Here is a 20,895-nt window from a genome sequence, read left to right as displayed (position 1 = left end):
CTGCTGGTGGCACACAGATGTGCGGGATGCAGCGACGGCACACACATCCCTCCTGCAGCTGGGTGGAAACCCAAGACAATGATTTATTCTTCCCTGGGGCACGACCAGCTCCATCCTTCCTCTGCATTACCCGGGCTTGGGCAGAGGAGGAGAGGTTCTGTCCCAGCTGAACGAGGCAGGCACCTTCCCCAGTTCCCAGTGATGGTCGTCGGGATGCCCGTGGTGCTGCTTGTGCAGGATCCATGTGTGCAGTGTCCCAGGGATGCTGGAAATCTGCTTTTCCCAGCTGGATCTTGCTCTGCCCTCGTGGGATCCCTCGTGAAGGTTTCTCCTGCAGTTACACTGGGGTGTGAATGGGATATGCAAGGACTGAGCTGAAAGGCAGCTCTACTCCTACCAGGGGGAAACATGGACTGAGGCTGGGGTAGGGATGAGTGAGGGATTGCCTGGGATTTAGCAGACTTTTTTTAAGACCAGAAGTAAACCCCAACCCTTCCTCTTTAGAGTCATTAAATGTCTCCTGGTTCATTCTGCAAAGGGTAGGCACATTAACCTGCTGGCCTGGCTGCCCTCTGTTAACCACATCCTCATCACACGAGCTCCCCTGACATTTGAGACTGCTCTTTTTCCCAAGCCCACTGCCTGCTTTCATTCCCAACATTTTGAGGCTGGGCGTTTGCTTCTTGTCATTCCTCGGCATAAATGATGCTATGGGGGAAGAAGAAAAAATCCTTTCCCAAAGCATCAGGAATAAGAACACCTCCATCACAAAGAGCTTAATTTTTCCTGGAATTAATACACTCAAACTGCAGGGAGAAGCTCTCCCCTGGAAGTGAGGGGCAGGGCAGAGCATCACCCCTGCCAGGGCACGCACTGCCTGTTCTTCCTTTGCCACCTCTCCTGCCAGCTCCCATTTCTATGGAAACCTGCCCTCCTCACTCTTTCCCCTGCCTGCACTCTTGCTAATTTAAGAAAACCAACTTTCTGCTCTCTGAGAAATTGCCTGGATGTAGACATGCCCCTGGGGCAGACAGTGATGTCCCCCTGCCCACCAGTACCCGGCAGCCCCTGTCCACCACTAACAGGGTGAGCCATGCAAAGCTCAGGGTGGGTGCACACCCCTCTTCCTGCTCTCCTGAGCAGGGAAAGGCAGGACACCTCCTTATCTCAGCACTTTTCATCTGCTCTGGGTCCTTTCTGTGACTGTCTCTCCTCTCTCAACCCTCCTTATCTGCTCTCTCCCCACCCCTCTCCCCAGCTTTGTTTACATCAGTAAAACACTTGTCCAGGTCAAACACGGTTTCCTGATAAACACTTTCCCATTGATTGCTGGAAAGAAAAACATTCTTTGCTCTGGGGATCAATAACCTCGAAGCCTCTCCTATCCCCCACACCAGCCCTCCATCTGGGTGAGGAGGATGTGCTTTGGGGACCCCCTGGGAGTGAAGGCAGGACTGGATGTGAGATGTGACACCTGAAGAAGATGCATGATCTGAGGAATCTGTAACTCTTCCTGGCCTCTTCCACGCTGCACCCATGGGAAACAAACCCCTTCCAGCTGCTTCCCCAGGCCATGCCCCAGTGCCTCATTCCCTGCACCCCTGTCTGTGCAGGGGGTGCATTGCATCCCCCTTCTCCTGCCTGGGGCTGTCCAAACATTTCCATTTCGGGCTGCAAATCAAGGCCGCTTGGGCGCTGCCAGAAGCCGTGGGAGGGCCAGCAGCCGAGGGGCAGCCGTGCTGTGCTGCCTGGAGTCCCACAGGCTGTTAATGCACTGGTGATGGGGAAGCTCGGGCACTGCTGCAGAGAGTGATTTAGCTGTAAAGCCACAATCGATGAAGAGAAATTTAAAGGGATTAGACATTTTGCCACGGCTGCAAATGTGATGCTCCCCATAGTGGTCTCCCCTCCTGGAATGCATCAGGACTTCATGAATGAGGTGTGTGACCTGTGCTGAGACCCTTGGTTACCTACAGGGTTCACTCAAGAGGCTTTTTTTAGACCAAAAATGCTGAACAGCAACGAATTTACTGTGCAAAACGATGTTTTGCCCTCCTGTCCAGCCAATGGGTCATCTCCTCTGCGACAAAACAAATACAGGGTGTTGCTGGGAAGCATCCCAGCCCAGTGAGCCTCACCATTTAGTGCAGGGAGAAAACAAATTCAATTATCATAATAAATAATTAATGAGGCATAATTAACAAAGACATAAAAATTATAAATAATAATCTGGGCTAGGAAGAAACAAGCCCAAGTGCTCCATGGGGCCCATACAAACTACCAGAGGCCTGACCCCAGGGAACCAGCAAAGCATGTGTGATGGAGCATAAGGAGCTGTAATGAATGCAGAGTTTCCACCAGGCTTTAATAAAGTCCTTCTGCAGAGGCTGTTAAGGGAACTGAGATGAGAGGTGAAAGTTTGTTATGGATTAGAAACTGTCTAGGAGACAGAGGAGAAGATAAAAGAGCTAAGAAGCAATGAAGACACAGGATGAGCTGGGGAGCCTGGGACATCTCCTGTGGGGCGCCTGCCCTGGAGAGGGGCCTGGGCCATGGTGGGGGCTGCAGGGGGATGATCTGTGCCCATTCTCAGGTGCTGGGCTGGCTTTAAAGCAGAAGCTGAACCTCATTCATTGGCAGTGTGGGTGTTCATTCAGAAGGAACGCTGCCTTCCCTGCTGAGGATGCTGCTGCCATCTCCCTCCCCACAGCACCCGGCCTGCACAGCATCAACACAGCCCTTATCCCCCCCAAAAGGCTGGGCTGGCCCAGCTCGGCCTCACTGATGCTGCCAGGCACCCTGCTGCCACTCAGAGCCCAGGGACCACAGTTCCAGCATGGATTCACACCCAGCTCCAATCCTGATTTTCAACCAGCAGTGGCTCGGGGGGGGTTGGGGCTGCCGTGGGGACACTTCTGTGTCTCCTTGGGGCATCAGCTTTGTGTCTATCCCTTTCTGAGAGGGCTGGGATGACCTTTCCCAAAGGCAAAACAAGCCTCTGAGGTATCCAGAAACTGAGGGAAGGGGATGGAATTACATCCCCCAGCCCCCCCATCCCACTCAGCCTCACGCCTCCGAACCCCCAGTGTGAGCACTGCAACCACCCAGTGCCTCCCAAACCCTGCCCTGCTGGATGGATTTTTAAAATTGGATTGTGACAAACATTTAATACCTAATAGAGCTCACACCAGCACAGTTAATTAAGAAGGTGACTAATCCAATTCACTCGTGGGAGAGCAGAGAGTGAGGAGAGGGAGGGAAGGAGGGAGGGAGCCTGCGTTAGTGTGGGGAGAGAGCAGGAGAAAATCAGTTCAGCTTGTATCACCTGTCATTTCATTTTGTGTGTGTCACGATGAAGAAGGACTTTCCTTCCCTGTTGCAAACTCTGGAGCTGCTGAGGAGAAGCTGAGCTGCCCCAGGCTCGGCGTGAGCTTCACTGGGGTACCAGAGCAGGTGAGGGCCTGAGAAATCCACGGCAGCTGGATGCTCCTTGGGGCTGGGCCACAGAGATGCCCATAGCCCAAATCTTTATTTTAGAACACCCCCCGGGAGTTTTTCGAGCTCTGAAGGGGCTGCTGAGGCACAGACAGTGCAGAGCATCCCCCTGCTCCGCACGGGGCTGCGCTGTGGGACCAGCCCCAGGCACGTCGGGCTGGCAGAGCCAGCTGTGGCAACATCTGTATGCCACTCACACCCCGCGCCCCCGGAGTTGATAAATAAAACAAGTGGAGTTATTTTGGCCCCGGGGACAGGGCTGTCTCCCGGAGCACAGAGTGGCTCTTTCTCTGTGTCTCTGCGGCGCCCGAGTTCATTGTTATTCCCCAGTGGAGAACAGGACGTGGATTGAGCCGAGGTGCCCATCTGCGGAGGGCAGCCGGAGAGAGACTCTCTTCATATTAGCGCCTAATGGCATCAATGGCGCTTTTAAACGCAGCCCCGGGGGAAACAAAAGGTCGCAGCGAGGAAGAGCGTGTGGGCGAAGGCGGAGAGGGATGGGGGGAAACGGGGACGGAGCCAGGGGAGGAGGGCGAGCAGGATGAGCTGGAGAGGAGGACAAGGGGAGAAAACATAAATGAATCGGCTCCATCCAAACCATGTTTCCTACAGAGAGCGAGGCAGCTGGAGGACCTCAGGATGCGGGCAGCAGTGCCACAAGCGTCAGGTGCCAGGGATGCTGAGCACCGCCCACCCCCAGCCCAGGCATCGCCCAGCCGAGAGGAGCCCTGCGCGCTCATCAGCGTCCCACGCCAATTAGCCCTCATTAAGCAAGGCCAGCAAAAGGGGATGCTGCCTTAATAACGTGACAAGCAGGTGGGTTAAAATTGGAGAGGAAAAGAATAAAAACGGAACAGCCCGAAGGGAAACCAACCAGCCCCTGCCCAGGAGTGCTGCCAGTGCCTTCCCTGGGCAGCTCTGGAAGCGCCCACTGGGATCCCCTGGTTGTCCTGGGGGTGATGGGTGCACGACAGGCAGATGTGGGGAGGAGGCAACCACAGCACCGAGTAATTAATGAGGAATTAACACCACCAGCTCATCCCTCCTGCGGCCAGAAAAGCCCCCAGGGTGCTCCCAGCATCCCTCCCCCTTGCAGGAAATAATTACCAGAGTTAAAATTATTTACTAAATGAGGCAATTCTCGGCGTGCTATCTCGGAGCCGTTTGCCTGGTTTACATTGTTACTAGTGCTACATAATAAATTAACTGTGTAATTAAAGACGAGTTTAATGCTGATGCTTTGCAGAGGGATTTTCTTTTAAGTCTCTCTGCAAGTCGAAGCAACACGCATTCCGTGAGGGGCTGTGGCCACGGGCAGGGGCTGGCAGAGCCAGGCAGGACCAGGCAGGACACTGATCCCCCAGCACACGTGTCCCTCGCTCCCCCAAAGGACAACCACCAGATCGAATCAAATCAATCTGCATTTTAATTACCAGCCACGCTCTCTCGGCAGGGACGCTGAGCCGTCTGCAGTGGGAGCAGCCAAAATCGCCTCGGGTGAAGCTCCCTGCCCGTCCCCGTGTTATTTAGCAGGGACACGGATGTGCCCCATCAACAGGACCTGTTCCTGACTGCGCTGATCAACCAAGCGAGGCTACAAAACCCCGCGGGGATTAGAGCACTCATCCACAAAAAAAAAAACCCAAAAAACCAACGAAAAGAATGAGAGGAAAATAAACAACGCACTTTAGGAATCCACTTTTTTGGTGATTTCTGCTGACTAACATGATTTCAGCCAAAACCAAGGAAGCCATCAGGGAAACGGTTCAGGAGCTTCAGGAGGAAACATTTCTTTTTTGGAGATGAAGCTCTAGGAACACAGTGGAGGGCACTGAGCTCCAGCAGTGGGGACTGTGGGGGGCTGTGCGACCCAGGACATGCTCTGCTCCTCCTGCAGCTCCTCCACCCTGCTCCCCCACGGCCCTGGCTCCAGCGTGGTGTGGGCAGGGCTCAGGGGTCACCTCCCCTGATAGCCATGAGATGGGGAGCCAAACCCCAGCCTTGCCCGTGCTGTTGGTGGGGGCAGCATCCCCCAGGGCCTGCCTCCTGCTGCCAGCATGGCCCAAATGCATCAGGATTGACTGGGCAATCAATTCCCAAATCGCAGCAGCCAGGCCAAGGAAGAGCAATTACTGCAGGCAGCCGTGAGTTCCAGCTAATGCAAACAGAACAGCTTTCCCTTGGGACATTGCCACACATCCCATGATACCAGGAGGGCAGGGCAAGGCTTTTTCCTTCCAGGGAAGGATATTTGCACTTCAGAAGGAGAGCCAGCACCCAATGGAGCACTCCCACTGCCAGGCACCCCTCCAGCTGCATCCCCAGCCTTCAGCCCTGCGTGATCTCAAGTGAGACAATCTTCCCAACTGGGTGAGGGAAGGAGGGGGGAGCTGCCCTGGAGATGAGGAACAGGGAGCTGAATTGATTTCTGCCTCCTGTGATGCCTCTCACGAGTGGAGGGAAGTAGAGAGCAAATCCCTCACGTCTGCCAAACCATTCTTCAGGAGAACAGCCATGACCAGAGGTCTTCCCTACGCTTGTAGGGAAGCAAGCATTTCACTTCCCCAAAGTGTGTGGGATTTGTGATCTCCTCCAACAGGAGAGAGAGTTCTGGCTGGGACAAAGGAGCATCCCACATCCATCTGGGGCCAGTTAAACACCCCAGGATAATTTCTCTAGGAATGATCCACACCACCACATGCTGGCAACAGGCTCCAAATTTTGTCTTCTCCACGGTGACTGGCTGGAGCTCCATCCACCTTGAGGAAAGAGTTGGGGAGCAGAAATCCCTCGCCAAAAGTGTTTATTTAGAAAACATATGAGAGAGAGAGGGAGGGAGGCAGGGAAGGGTGGGAGGTGGTAGCTGGGATGGTTTCTAGCATGTCCTGGGTCAAGCTGCCCACAAAACCAAGCAGTTTAAAAGGAAAGTGTTCAGATGAAGATCTCTTCTCACCAGACCTCCTAGACACAGGGACCTCAGCAGTCTTTTCCACATTTCTGTCCTTTTTCTGGTGGTTTTGGGGGAATCCAGACCCCTTCCTAAACCCCAGTCCCCCCCAGGGAGCAGGAGGGGACAATTCAGCATCCCTGGGATTACCACCCCACCAATAAATCTGGCAGCAACTGCCCACGGATTATCAAACCCCAGAGACGTGAGAAGGAGGAGATGGGACATGTGACATCCCACAGCCGTGATACCCCCACCTGCTCATCTTTTCCCAACCTTTGGCATTCCAGGTGCTCAGCAGGACAAGCTCACCATGGTGGCTTGTTTAAGCAGCTGGTGGAAGCTGTGAGATGCTTTTTCTGCCTGCATCTTGCCAAGGTTCCTGCCCTGTGGATGGAAATTATGGAAATACCAGGCTTTGACATTTAAAAGTATCAAAGAAAACTGGGGGGGGGGGGGGGGGGGGGGGGGAAGAACCAAACAGTTACCTGGAGCTCATCAAGGAGCTGCCGGGAGGAATGGAGGAATTGTGATGGCTAATTAGAAAGAGAAAGTTAAATCAAGCTCTGAGGTGAAGACAACAAGCTGGGGGAAATAGGAAAGCGCCGGAGGAGAGAGGGTCTCAGCCTGTGGATGGGATGTTTGGTGCTGAGATTTTGCAAAGGAAGAATGTTCCTTTGAATCTTCCCCAGTGGGAAGGGGCTCGCTCACTGACATTCCTTTGGCTAGCTGATAGCAGGGATGATGGAGGGGAGATGCCCTTTCAATTCCCGTGGAACCCAGCTGAAGCACCTCCCCCTGGGGCTGTGGGAGTGGGGGCAGCCAGCAGGGAGAATCTTTAACTAAAAGTCATCTGGAATGGTGCTGGGCATCCTAGGACTCGTTTCAGACACATCAGTAAGGGAGACTGGACCTGCCTTGTGAGATATGAGAGTGAGGAAGGGAAAATCCCTTCCTGAACAAGAGACAGACAAATGGCACCTGCTGAACCTGCCTTGCATTTTCTATTTTATTTTTGAATTTCCTATCCCCATCCCTTCTGATTTCCTTATTTTGTTTCTTGTGCAGTGGGATGGGTGAGGGAAGACCAGGAACTAATCGTTAAACAGCTCCTGAGAGAGTGTGAGCTTCCAGCACGTACTGCCATTAAATTTAGCAGCCACCTCCCAGGAAATCCAGCCAGCAAACTGGGCTTACAGACCAGGACCCAAGAGCTGGGAGCATCCAAGCAGTCCTAGATTTCACCCTCACTGGGATTTTTCCCCTGGCTCTGGGATGCTGTGCCCCTGGCTGGGACCACCTTAGGGATGGGAGCAGCATCTAAGGCCATTGACATTTTGTTCCTCATTACAGATGCAATTAAAAGGCAAGAGGATTACAGGCTGCACCCTGTCCCCGTCCCTCAGCTGCCTCGTGCTGCCTTTATCTCTTCTGCCTGGGCAGTTCCATCGATGAATTGACTTCTTCCCCTGCCTAATTTATGTCTCCTTTATGTTTGTTTATATAATAAGGTTAAACATCTGCTTTACACCCTACATGCTTGTACTTGTTAATTAGCTTTTTTTTTTCTTCTTGGGTTTTATTGCATTTGCTGCGGGCTCTGACAGGATGAACAGTAGCAAGGAGAGGGCTGGGAACCCACAGACACCCTGTGCCAGGGCAGGAGCTGCAGCCCCCAGCCCAGCCCAGCAGGTTGGGGTGCCTCTTCCCCCCCAAGAGCTGTGGGTGAAGCAGTCAGAGCTGCAGCTGTGTCAGGGAAGGGCTCCCATAGGATTGGTTTCTACTTCTCAGTACAGTTCTTGGGCTGATTTAGGGGGATTGGGGAGCTTGGAGCACCACCACCAGGAGAACAGCAAGAGATTGATGTGTTCCCCTGTGGGTGCTGCCCATGGTGACAAACTGTCCCTGCCCCTTCACCTTGCTGATACTGAAATCCACCTGATGAGTCCCTGTGAGCAGGTTTGGGGTGCGGGGCAGGGCAGGGAGCTCTCCAGGGGAGTGGCTCTCCACCCCACAAGCAGCCTCACAAACATGGGAGCCCAGCCTTTCCCTGTCTGCAGAACCCAGAGGAAACCTCAGCCCAGAAACAAACTGGCTCTTCATCCTTGGTTTGCCAGGCCTTACAGTCAAATCCCTCCCCAGCAGCAGCACGATGAGACCCAGCATAGGTTTCTTTCCAGTCCTGGCAGTGTGGTTCTGCAAACGGATCCATACGACCCCAGGGCCCATCTCTGCCCTGTGGCTGCAGCAAAAGCCCCAGCTCCCGAGCAGTCGTGCTCTCTTGCCGCTCTCTCGCTGCTCAGGTGCCCGGGGGAGGTCCCGCTCCTCCCAGCAGGCTGGCGGCACTGCCGGTGCTCCCTGCCCCTCTCTCCCACCGAGCCTCCCCGGACAAACCCGGGCGTTTGAACCTCACTGCTGTGAGCACCTGAGATGCAAAGGAGCAGCCAGGCTCATGCTCCAGCGAAGGTGCAGGAAAAGCCCCTCTGGCCCTCCTGCCTGCCTGCCAAGCCTTCTCCTCCTGCCCATTCCCCACGCCTCAGTTTCCCCGCCTGCAGACACCCGTCCCACGGGGCTGCGATGCCGGGGGCAGCCACAGGGATGCAGCCGGCACAAACCAACCCCCAAATCTGACCCTTCCTCGCCACCCCGGTGCCCCCGCAGGAGATGTCTGGTCTCAGCTGCCCAGCCGATACACAAGAGAGAGCTTAAAGCGACGAGCTGCTCCCCATTTCCAACCAGGACGGCAGAATACGGGGATACTTCCTTCCTTCCTTCCCCGGGTTCCACAGCACCTCAGCGAACCCCTCGCCGCTCCAGAAAGGATCCCCCGCACCGGGCTTAGCCTTCTCCTCCTCTCCGGATAGACGGATTCTGTCAGGAGCCGTAGCAGGTAACTGCTAATGAAGCACGCCTAATTAATGCGTTCCTCAGACACACCCTCGGCGTCCCTTCCTTCCTCCAGATGCTCCGCCACCCCTCCGTCAGCGGTGACCTCGCCAAGCAAGCGCTCCGCTCCCCGGCTTTAAAAGTCGCAGCTCGGCACAGGCTCAGGGAGCATCTTTCAGCCCGAAGCTCTACAATGGCCCCTTCCAGGGGTCAGCTCTCCTACAGAAAGGCACCGTTGCCGCTCGAGCAGGCGGGAGTGGAGGCAAAAACCGTGTTCAAACTTTGGTGAATCGAAGCAGAAAGCCGGGGCTAAGGCTCGGCAGAGCCTGGGTGGGCTTCGCGTTCGCCGGCAGCATCCACGCGCAGGCGGCAGCCGGTGCGGGAAGGAGGGAAAGGCTGCTCAGGGTTGTTCCCAGCTCCCGGAGTTGGGGATGCTGCTGCCCCCGCGGCCCAGCGGGGAGTGGGAGCAGTGGGCAGCGGGGAGGGAGCGGGCTGAGAAGGAGAAATGGAGCCTGGCTTTGACGGGGAGAGGGTGTGAACGAGCCCCCCAGCGCTGCCTGCAAGGATGCAGCAAGGAGCCGCCTCCCTCCACGAACTGTCTCCGAATGACGCAGGTGCCAGGAGCCAAATTACTTCAATCTCATTCCAGCCACAAAAGGAACTTGCAGAAAGTGCAGGCGGCCTTTCCCACCCCCCAAAAATAACCAACCTTCTTCCCCCTTCTTCCCTCGCACGGCGGCCGGACCGGGGAGCCGCCGCGGCGCGGCCGGGGAATCGCGGGTCCCTGCGCACCGCCGCTCCCCTCCGCGCTCAACTCCGCGCCCGCTTCCCGGCCGCGGGCTGGAGAGCGGGGAACACACACAGGGCAAAGAGCACAGGCGGCGGGGCCGGGGCACGGCCGGGATGCGCGGGGAAGCGGAGCGCGGGGAGCTGTGCCCGCCGAGCGCGGGGCAGAGCGGCGCGGAGCCGGGGAACCGAGGAGCTCCGAGCCGGAACGCGGAGCTCAGCGTGGCGGAGCGCGGAGCCCAGATTGCGGAGCGCGGTGCCGCGAAACGCGAAGCGCGGAGCCCGAGCACCAAGCGCGGCGTGCGGAGCGCGGAACGCGAAGGCGGAACGCGGAACGCGGAGCTGTCCGCGGTGCTGAGGACACTCACCGGGCCGGGCCGGGCCGGGCCGAGCCGGGCCGGCTCCTCCTGCTGCCGCCGGGAAGCGCGTGGGGCGGCCCCGCTCCGCGGGTGCCCGGGCTCGGCCTGGCGCCCTGCCTGGCACCGGCAGCCCCTCTGGCTGCTGCGGCCGAGAGGAGCGACCCCGGGACTGCCTCGCTGCCGCTCCGTCCCCTCCTTAAATTTCATCAGCTTCGTTTCCCCCCCCCCCCACCAACCCCCCGGTTTGTTGTTTTTTTTTTTTTTTTCCTTGCTCTCTCCCCTGTTCTCCGCTCCCCGCTCCGGGCTCTCCCGCACGCAGCCGCCTAGTGGGCAGAGGCGGCAGGAAAATCCCACCCGCAAACCCGGGCGGCACCGCCGCATCGCCTCCCACCGCCCGCCGCTGCCCCGCGGCCCCCCCGAGCACCGCCCGCCGCCCGGGGACGGCTCCGGAGCACAGAGAACGCTGGAAAAGAACGGGAGGGAGAAAGGAGAGGCAGGAAAGCGGGTCAAACGGGACGGGAAAAAAAAAAAGTGAGAGCCAACTGAGTTTGATCTCAGCCTTCCTGGGGTCTGGATGCCAACGGGCGCGGGAACAGAAATGGTCGGAGGGCTGGAATTCCTCTGCTCTGAGGAATGCTCTGAGGCTGACAGAGCTGGCGTTGGTCAGCCTGGAGAAGAGAAGGCTCCAGGGAGACCTTAGAGCCCCTTCCAGTGGCTGACGGGGCTCCAAGGGAGAGGGCTTTGGACAAGGGTATGGAGTGATGGGAGATTGGAGAATGGCTTCTCACTGTCACGGGGCAGGGTTAGATGGGATATTGGGAAGAAATTCTTCCCTGTGAGGGTGAGGAGGCCCTGGCTCAGGTTACTCAGAGAGGCTGTGGCTGCCCCATCCCTGGAAGGCCCGGTTGGATGGAGCTTGGAGCAACCTGGTCTTCTGGGGGTGGAATGAGGTGGTCTCTAAAGTCCCTTCCAACCCAAACCGTTCTGGAATTCTGCAGTACCACAAAACAGGCGTGGGCAGTACCCAAAACTCTGGGTCCTGACACCCCCCCAGCCCCCCAAAGGTTAATTAACATTTTGGGGGGCAGGTTGTTACTCAGCTGGGTGTCAGTTGTACATGACAGGACCGGGGAACAGAGCTGCCTGGGGAGGAGGGAGCAGCAGCCACAGCCTCAACAGGAGGGCTGAGGACATTCCTGTTTAGGGCCCCTGCAATTCTCCTTCTAAGCAGGGTGGTGAAAGAGCCATGTTTGCATTATGTGTTGCCTCCAACCAGCTGTCAGACCTTGGGGAAGTGGAGAGATAAGTGGCCAAGCTGGCAGCAGGTATTTTTACACCCATCCTCACTGAACTTGGTCAAAAAGATCTGAATTCAGCTCTCCCCACAGTTCTTGAGAGCCAGAGACTGGCCTCACCAAAAACACGTGAAATGAGCCTCTGTTCCCAGTGGTCACTTACTCTAACACAGCCGAGAGAGATTTTCAATGGAATTCTCTCCTTGCAGGTTGAGAGCCACTGAAGCTGTTTCTGAATTAGTCACAAATTCCCCCAATTACTGTTACATATATAATTGCCATCAACCAAAATAATGCAGGAAGGATACCGGAGTGGCTGTATTTTAGCATATTTGGAGCACTCTAATTCCTTTTAACATCATAACCTACCTGAATATTGAAAGTAATGAGCCTCCAAAAGCTTTTTGCTCAACAATGAATAGCACTGTTGACAGTAGAAAGCTTTTTCTCCCAGCTGAGCTGGTGAACCAAAGCTGAGAAGAACAATTCCACCCAATTCTGCACAAAACTTTGACAGGTTTCCCGGCAAGCTACTTACTCCCTCAGGTTAGAGACTCCTGTCCTGGTATGTTAAAACAGACCTTTTTCAGTCACAGGAACAAGGTCCTGTGACTAAACGGTCCATGACTCCTCAGATACGATTTCATGTCCCCATTTCCCCACATCGCTTTCGGTAAATTGCCTAATTTACCTCCTACCTCCCTAAAATGGAAGCTCAATGAGAAATATAAAGGCCATTAAAAGTGATGAGCTGTTCAGCTCTGCAGATAGGTACTCACTTAGATGTGTAGGGTGTCCTATACCTTCACACAGAAATCCTACTCAGAGTGAAACCCACCTCTCTAAGGAAGCCAGCAGTGATTTTTCCATGGTCTTGGACACTGGAGATAACCAAACCTGACTGACCTACACCCTGAGTGCCACCAGTGAGGTGGGAGGCAGCTTTGCAGACTATCATGCAAAAACTTGAGTTGGAAATGAGGCATTTCAGCTTTGGCTTTACAGATGTACCAGCAAGACAAAAATCCCATTATTTGGACCACGCTGATGGAAGAAAGCCCAAGAAGCAACACGAGACTGAAATAGCTGATCAGGCCCTCCTGGCGTTCTCCAGCTGGAGGAGTCACTGCCCTCCTTCACATTCCAGCCACAACAACGAGCCTGCAAGTCAAAGGCATTGCCCCCAAAACTGTGTGTTTGCAGTGTGACCACACATGAAGGAGCAGTTTATCACCCAGGTCCCCCAGAGCAGGGTGCCTGGCTGTAAAACCCATGTGCTCCAATTCTTGTGAACTGAGGGTGCAAGGGAAAAGCAGGGTCAAGCAGAGCCCAAAACTGTCACCCCTGTTTGGGGGTCCTTAATGAAACCTTAATGATGCTGAGGAGAGATAGACAAAATCCCTTGTTCTTAAATGTGCTGCAGAGCAAAGTAAACCCTGAAATGGGAAACTTCGTTGTTTTGTAGCCAACACAAGAAGTTTTCCAAGGGATGGTCTCTGGAGGGAAGAGCTTGTGGTTTGCATGATGCAGGGGTCCCTGGGGGCCATGCTGGGAAGAACTAGAGACCTTAATTTAGAAAAATTATTTGGGAGATCATTTCAAATCCCTTTGCTCTCTGTTTTGCTCAGGCTCATTTTGGGACTCTGGGCTATAATCACCCACAAAGCACAGGCACCTTCGTGTTTCACAAGCCTGCCTTGCTGATGCCAGTGGGAATTGAGCCTCAGGGATACCCCAGGGGTTTCCATCACTTCAGGATTAGGAAAAGCACTCTCCAGTGAATGAGACCTTCTGGACCGGTCTGAAAGGCCAAGATCTCTTCCCTGTGCAGTGCTGGGGGGACGCCCAGCAGTGAGCCGCTGCTGTTCCCATCCCTCTCCTCCTGCTGCCCAGAACATCCCTCAAAAAAAAAAAAAAAAAAAAAAAAAAAAAATACAACCCCGTGTGGAAACAGATCTGCAGCCAGAGCCCACCCACTTCCCTGGGCTTTGAGCATCCTTGCTATTTCCCTGGAGGTGTGTGGCAATGGGAATTCTGCAGAAAAAGTTTGGGAGATGGCTTTTATTCCTTCTCTCGGGGCCGCTGGGGACGGCAGCCCCAGGGAGAAGCTCTTTCTTAGGCAGAGCTCGGTGCGCGGAGCGGAGCCGCCCCTCGGCAGCGCCGATGCTTCCGTGCGCGCCGGGGAACGAGCCGGGGCTCCCAGCCTGAATTACCAGAAAATTAAACATATGTCTCCATTCACCCAGGCGAGGAATTAGATGTTGATCCGTCCTGATTCCATCTATTTCAATTATAGACAAGGACGGGCACCGCCTTCCCCTCGCAGAGACCCGGGAAGGCGGAATGGTCCCGGGAGGTCTCCAGCCCGCAGGGCTCGGTCTGGGCAGGGGAGCATCCCAGGCACTGCAGCCCCTTTCAGCCCCACGGGGGGATGCTCAAGGCTATGGAAGGATGCTTGAGGCTGCGGGGGATATTTGGGGACCTCGGGTAGATGTTCAGCACCATGGGGGGTTAGCGGGGCCATGGAGGAGGGAAGTTCTAAGGGCTCTGGGTGGATTCTTGTGTTTCTAGGCTGGAAGTTTGGAGACCTGGGGTAGATCCTCAGGGCTCTGGGGAGATACTTGAAGGCATGAATGGGGTGCTCAGGGCCCTGGGAGGACCCTCAGAATAAGGGGCCGTGGGGGGCTGACAGCAGGAACTTGCAGGATATGCAGGGCTCTGTGTCTATAATAAGAGGGAGCAGCACACTGTAAACCAAAGGTGATATTAAAAAGGTTTGATTATAATCACAAGAGCAATAAACCCTTCAATCAAAGCCTCCAGGTTATCTGCTGTCATGCAATGGTTCACTGAATGTGAGCACTGGCAGGGATATGGAGAATGGCAACAGAGCCAAAAAAGCATCCCACAAAACAGATGTGAGCTTCATGGCAAGGCAGCTCAGGTGCTTTATTAGTCCATACCACCAGGGCTGCAGTCCTCCAGGGGATGGGCTGGTAAAACCACTCCCCAGTCCACTGCAAAGAACTCCTTCAGTGCAATTTGTGTTTCCAAAGGAGAGGAGAAAGCCCTTGAGGTGCTCCAGCGGTGGGAAATGCAGGCAAGCTCAGGTGGGTGATGTGCTGGCAGCTACAACCTGTGCTGCCCCTGAGGCTGTGTCCGTCTTCCACCCTGCTGGGGAGAAGCAAACACCTTTGCTGCGAAGCCAGAGCAAGTTTGTCTTGTAATGACCAAACAGTTTCTAATGTTTTCCATGTGAATAATAGATATCAATATTATAGAACAGCATTGATGTGAGGCCCAGCTACTGCAGCAGGAGTGTTAAGCCAACGTGCCTGTATATAAAACACCCATTAGGAGAGGAGGCTTTTCAGAAAACATCCAATAGACCTGGTCTTAGGGATCACCAGGAGCACACCAGAAACCAAATGGATTCTTTGATTTTCCATGTTAAGGACAGCCACAGCTTTGATACTGAGAGCATGGAGACACATTGATCCTTGTGAGGGGCACAGAGGATGTGGCAGCTCCTGGCACTGTCTTGGTCTTGTCCACCTTTCTCTGTCCCCAGCCCCTCCTTGTGCTTGCCAGGAGAAGACAGTCACCCATGGGGCACGGCCGATTTTGGTTACTGCTGCTGAGGGTAAGTGGCTGCAAAGCCTGCCCCATCCTTGGGTTTCAGGGGGCTGCTGGCAGCAATTTCTCTGTTCCTCCCCTAGCATCAGTTGTGTGTCCCCACATTTAACAGTCGCCTTCTTGCCAGCCTGTGCTCAGACACATTCCCAAACACCTCTTCATTGTATGTTTGAGATGACTGGTGCCCAGCCACACCAAGAGAGGGGAGAGAGGTGTCACCCTGCAGGGGCTGGCTCTTGTGAGGGTCCCTCTTGGAGCCCAGAGCCCAGTGGCTGGCAGGGCTGTGGGGCAGGGCTGTGGGGCAGCAGATTGCCCCTGATGGCAGGGGGCTCTGCCACGGTGCTGTCACCCTCAGCCTCAAAACATGCTGAGAACTGAAGAAGCAACCAGTGGCTTGGCTCACCAGGATGGAGACAGCAGCCTGCCTAGAGGACAGGCTGCAGGAGGAGCAGGGAATTGGGACAGGCAGGGACCAGAGAGCAGATGTTGGATAGGGCATCTCCTTCCTTTGGTACCCTGAGGTTCTCTATGCAAAGCAAGCTGGGAATCGCCCCCTGCTCTCAGGGCCAACTCAAAAAGAGGGTTTATCTAAGCCCAGGCACTTGTACCCTGGCAAAGCACAACAGTTCCCAGCTTTCTGAATCACACTGGGTGCTTTGGGACATTGTCTTCACTGTTTCCTTCCCCCTCTGTCCCACTGCTCACAGCAGAAGGTGCAGCAGCAAGGCCCGAGACTCTCAGGAATGCCTGGAGCCCCTGGGCAGGTGGCTCCAATCTGGCTTTTGTCCCTCTTTGCCTGCCCAGAGTTATGATAACATTTCATCATCATTAAAGCACCATCCCTGTGATGAACCTTTGCTTTCTCACCCATCAGCAGTGCCAGACATGCAGACCTCCTCCTTCACTGGAACAAACAGCCCTTAAAAGCACAGGCAAGAGGCAAACAGCCTCCAGGGGCTCGAAACAACTGGTGCTGAAGCTCCTTGAAATCTTCTTTTGGAAGCTTTCACTCAAATTCCTGCCTCCCAGGAAGCAGTGCTGACACCCCCCAGCCCAAGCCGTTGAAACCCATGGCTTTGCACCCCATCAGAAGAGGCTCTGCAGGCCCCCAGGCAGACAAGCAGCTATGCAAAGAGCCAGGGGGGAAATGGGTACACGAGAGATGTTATTCCCTGGCTAAATGCAAGGATTTGAAATCCTGATTTCTTACTGCAAACAAGCATCGTATGCTCTCGGCACAATCACTCATTCAGTGCAGCCGAGCAAGGACAGTCTCCTTGCCCCTGTGCAGGAGAGGACAAGCTCCCTCCCACCCCAAAGTGTCTCCCACTCCTCCACATGAGAGCCTTGGGGGATGCTCCATGCCTGGGACACACGGGGTGGAGATGTCCCCTCACGGTCCCTCCTCCTCCTCCTCCCAAGCCTGTGGGGCACAGGCAGCTTCCCAGCTCCGGTGGGAATTGCAGCACACCTCAGTGACATCAGGACATTACAGATTCTTGGGGTTTTTGAAAGTGCAAAATGCCCTTTAGCCGTGCTTATTGCCATGCACAAGGCTTTTTAGATGTCACAGGGATGTAGTGAAATAATTAAAATCCATGTTCAGACCTTAAATCTGGTATTAAAATGAAACTCTGGCAGCTCCAGAGCTGCACAGGAGCTCCACAAAGGAAGGAACCTTAACCCCTTGTCTCTGCCTTGGGATAAGGCCATGCTATTCTGCCTTTGCCAGCAGCTTGGGCACATCCTGAGTGCTTCATGTGCCTCTCCAGGTTTACTCCTGCAGATTCACTTTCCTGCAGGAGCGGACACAGATGTGGGGTTGGCATGGAGGCAACTTTTTGCCCACTTTACAGCTGGATAAAACTGACCCCAGAAGCAGTGAGGGCAAGGCAGAAGTTAGAGGGACGGTTCACCATCCCAAACATCTCCTTTGCCAGCAGATGGGGAGTGGGGCAGCCAGAGCAGCTCAGTGGGTCCTGCCCAGCTGTGGGGCACGAGGGGAACACTTGTCCTGCAAGGAACCAGCACACAGATACTGGAATTTCCATCACTTGGCTGCACACAAGCTGTTAGGAATAAAGAAGATAAATAAAGATAAATGGAAGAGAGCTGAACATGCTGGCAACCCTTCTCTATCATTCCTTTTCTTCCCTAAGCAGATCAAATTATGACCTGGAATCACTGAATACATATTTTATTATGTGGATAATTTAAAGGATGAGGATGAGACAGAGAATTCATAAGGTACAGTCATGTTAGAAGACAAAGAGTTCCCATTAATCTACAGAAAAAAAAAAAACTGAACAGGAGAAAAGCAGGGGGTGCAGACAGGTTGTAATTGATCCTCTCCTCTCCTCTCCTCTCCCCTCTCCTCCAGGGATGCCTTCTCCACTAACGCCAGACAGAAGCTGCTTCTTAAGATCTCACAAAATAGACATGGTGCTCCAAACTCTTCTGGCTCCACTGCCCTTTGCTAGCAATGTAAACCCATCATTTCTCATCCCATTTAAAGAGCTTGCAAATCAGCTCTCCTCCTCCTCAGCGCAGAGCTGGGGAGCAGGGGATGCCCCCTCCCTTCCCCACAGCCCGGGGAGGGCTGTCCTGTGTCCCTCCCAGGACTCAGAGCCCTCCCTGGGGCTGTGCCATCACAGTCTGCTGGGCTTTGGCCCATTTCACCCCGGCCTGGGCACCCGTCTGGCGCCAGCTCGAGTGTGATGCTCTGCTGACTTTGAGGGGTCAGCCCCACTTTACTTCCCCCCAGCATCCCCTGGCCCATTCAGGCATGGGTTGCTCTGCTCTCTGCAGATCAATGCCAGCTTCAGGATGTTTTCTGGTCACCACAGGCCCAGGAAAGAGCTCTTGGGAATTGTTTTCATAGCTGTAAAGCAATAAACAAAACAACTCTCTACAGTCCGTGGGTAGCTGAGCCCTGGCACCACACTGGGGGTGAGGGCTCATCCCTGGAGGCAGTACCCCAGGACACTGGGCTGGGGACAGGAGCAGTTGGCCTGGTGGCTTTAGGCCAGTTCCTGCTCAGGTCTAAGGGGATAAAAGGAGTGTGTTTTCCCTCTTAAACAACCTGAATGGTTTTATGGAGATTTTGACAAGTCAGATTAAGCACCGTAATCAAGATAAACTTGTTGTTGAAATAAGGCCCCTAGGGACAAAATCAGAGCTGCTGAGCATTTCCCTTACCCAGCCCTGCACATCTCATGGTGGAGACAGGTGCTGGGATCATGCCTGCAGCATGAGCTGCTCATCCTCCAGTGCTCACTGTCCTCACTGTGGGGTCTGGAGAAGGGGACACAGGTTCCATTGCCTTCACACCTTTGCCCGTTAGAGCCCAGCACTCCCCGCACTCCCACCCTGCTGGCCAGCCCTCTCCGGGAGACTCCTGATGTTGAGGGGGTTACGATGAGTTAATCTTGAAACAAACACTTGTAATTCATGAACTGAAGGCTCCTGAGGCTGCAAGGGCACATCAGGGCTTGTGAATTTGGGACTCATGTTGTGCTCATGCTGCTTGGCTCAGTTTCAGCTGTCATGTGCTATTACTCAGGCCTCCCAAGGACAGCCTTTACCTCCAAAATTATTTCCCAAATTCTTATCTGGCCAAAAGGATCTTATGAGACAGGGTGCTCCCCAGTTCACAGACGGGCGGAGGCACTGGAGGGATTTCAGGGAGGATGATGGTGTTAGAGATGCTCACGGCACTCACACTCCTCTGCCATTCATGCAAGTCTCCAGCCCCAAATTTTAGCAGTCAAGGAAGAGCTTTGAGGTAAACAACTCCCCAAACAGATCTGAGAGACACTAGGGAAGGCAGAACTGAGAGATGGATAAAACCTGTCTCTCTCTGCATGGATCAGAGGTTTTAGGCAAGCAGCTATCAGATGAGATTGGTTTTGTGCCCTCACTCCCTGATGAGCTGTTTTCCACCACTGATGGTAGCAGGCACACTGCAAACGTTCTATTCCAGGCAGATTAGAGGCTGTGATGTGGGTGTGGAGCTCCCCTTCACCTGAAACGTGCATGATGTGGGGCGCCCTGTGAGATGCTGTGGTCAAGGAGAGGTGGGACCATCTTCTCCCCTTCCCCTGCACATTGGTCAGGAAAGTTCATACCAGTTTTCTTCCTCATAATTTATTTCTAAGAGATGTCAAAAAATTGCCACTTTCTTTCCCTTCCTAGGAAATTTTCCCTGCTGCTTGATGTTGGAGGGAAAATTCTTATCCCGCCTCTGCTGAGTAACAATGGCCAGCCACCAGCCAGAGCCAGATTTAACATGTGAAAGCGAAGATGGAGAGATTTAAAACAGATTTTTGGTAAGACCTACTCAAATGACTGGTTAACACACAGAGCAGAGAATTCATCTTGCTTTAACCCAACTAACCATTTTTAAATTGACTTAAGAAGAATTTAAAGACTTAACATACCCAAATACTGCGTTGTAACTGAACAGAGACAAGATGGTCATCACTTCAAGAATTTGCAGCTCGCTCTGAAAGCAAAATTAAAGTGAACACGTGGTGATGGTTACCAGAAGGCTGGGGGGACTAGTGCTACAGGTGCTTCTCCAGGAGATAGATGTGGGCTCTGGTCCTGATGCCACTGATGCTGCTCTAATTCGTGGATTCCCACGGTCTCAGGCACACTTTCCCATTTGCCAAAACTCTCAGATCCCCAGCATTTAAGGTAGGTGACACTCCCTGACCTCCACAGATGCTCCACCCATTAACAAGTGCAGGACATGGTTTCCACATTGCTGAGACGAAGGAAAATCCCTCTCTGAGATCAAATGAGGACCATCCCACGAGGTTGGCCTCCAGGAAAAGCCTTTGCAGGCAGTGGTGAAGGCTGGCAGGAGGCAGGATGCAATCACCTCCCCTGGATGTCTGCCAGGACACCGGGTGCTGCTGACACACACGAGTTCTTCAAGGCAAACAACCACAGTGAACACTCTACTCACCCCGGACTGCTGCAGGTCCTGGCTGGGCATTTCTGGCCTCCAGAAAAGCAGCGAGAAAGGAGAGAGGACTTTTGAGCTGGAAAGGAGTTAATTTGCCTTCCCAATTATCTGCTGATGTCATTATGACCTTCCATAGTTACACAAAATTACCCTAAACAAACAAGGCTCTGCACTCGGGTCGAACACTGGCACTAGCAGCTGGCCACACTCACTGCAGGAGAGCCCTGACACATTGATATTAATTTAGATTTCCCATTGACCATCATTTTCAATTCCCTCCAGCAATGAATTTTTTTAGCACTGAGGCGTGTTCCTCCTGCTCTTCTGTTAAATGCTTTAAAGTTAATTGAAGATGCTGGCTGGCCAAAAAAGGTTTTAAATTCCCTTTCTCAAAAAATCTGACTCACCTAACACCTCTCACAAGGACACAAGAGCTGGAGGCAAAACTGTTCTGGGGCAGCTTCCAGTCAAGGGCTTTGTAACCTGGTTTTCTCAAAAGAAGAAAGTGAGAATAAAGAC

At 53.9% G+C, this 20,895-nt stretch overlaps 1 protein-coding gene across 1 annotated transcript in view; it reads right to left on the bottom strand.

Moving 5' to 3' along the window:
• TNR (tenascin R) overlaps positions 1 to 10,673 on the bottom strand; it is a 75,361-nt gene extending 64,688 nt beyond the window's left edge. Inside the window, exon 1 of the mRNA XM_066192169.1 lies at positions 10,483 to 10,673. The gene's annotated coding sequence lies outside the window, so the exon portion shown is untranslated. The remainder of the gene's footprint in view (positions 1 to 10,482) is intronic.
• Between the last annotated feature and the right edge of the window lie 10,222 nt (positions 10,674 to 20,895).

Source organism: Chamaea fasciata, unplaced genomic scaffold (genome assembly GCF_029207755.1).
Source record: "Chamaea fasciata isolate MVZ Bird 193981 ecotype frontalis unplaced genomic scaffold, bChaFas1.0.hap1 SCAF_10, whole genome shotgun sequence".
In the NCBI taxonomy this organism is placed as follows: Eukaryota; Metazoa; Chordata; class Aves; order Passeriformes; family Sylviidae; genus Chamaea; species Chamaea fasciata.
Note: the sequence above shows the minus strand (reverse complement) of the source record. Positions and strands in the feature narration are given on the sequence as shown.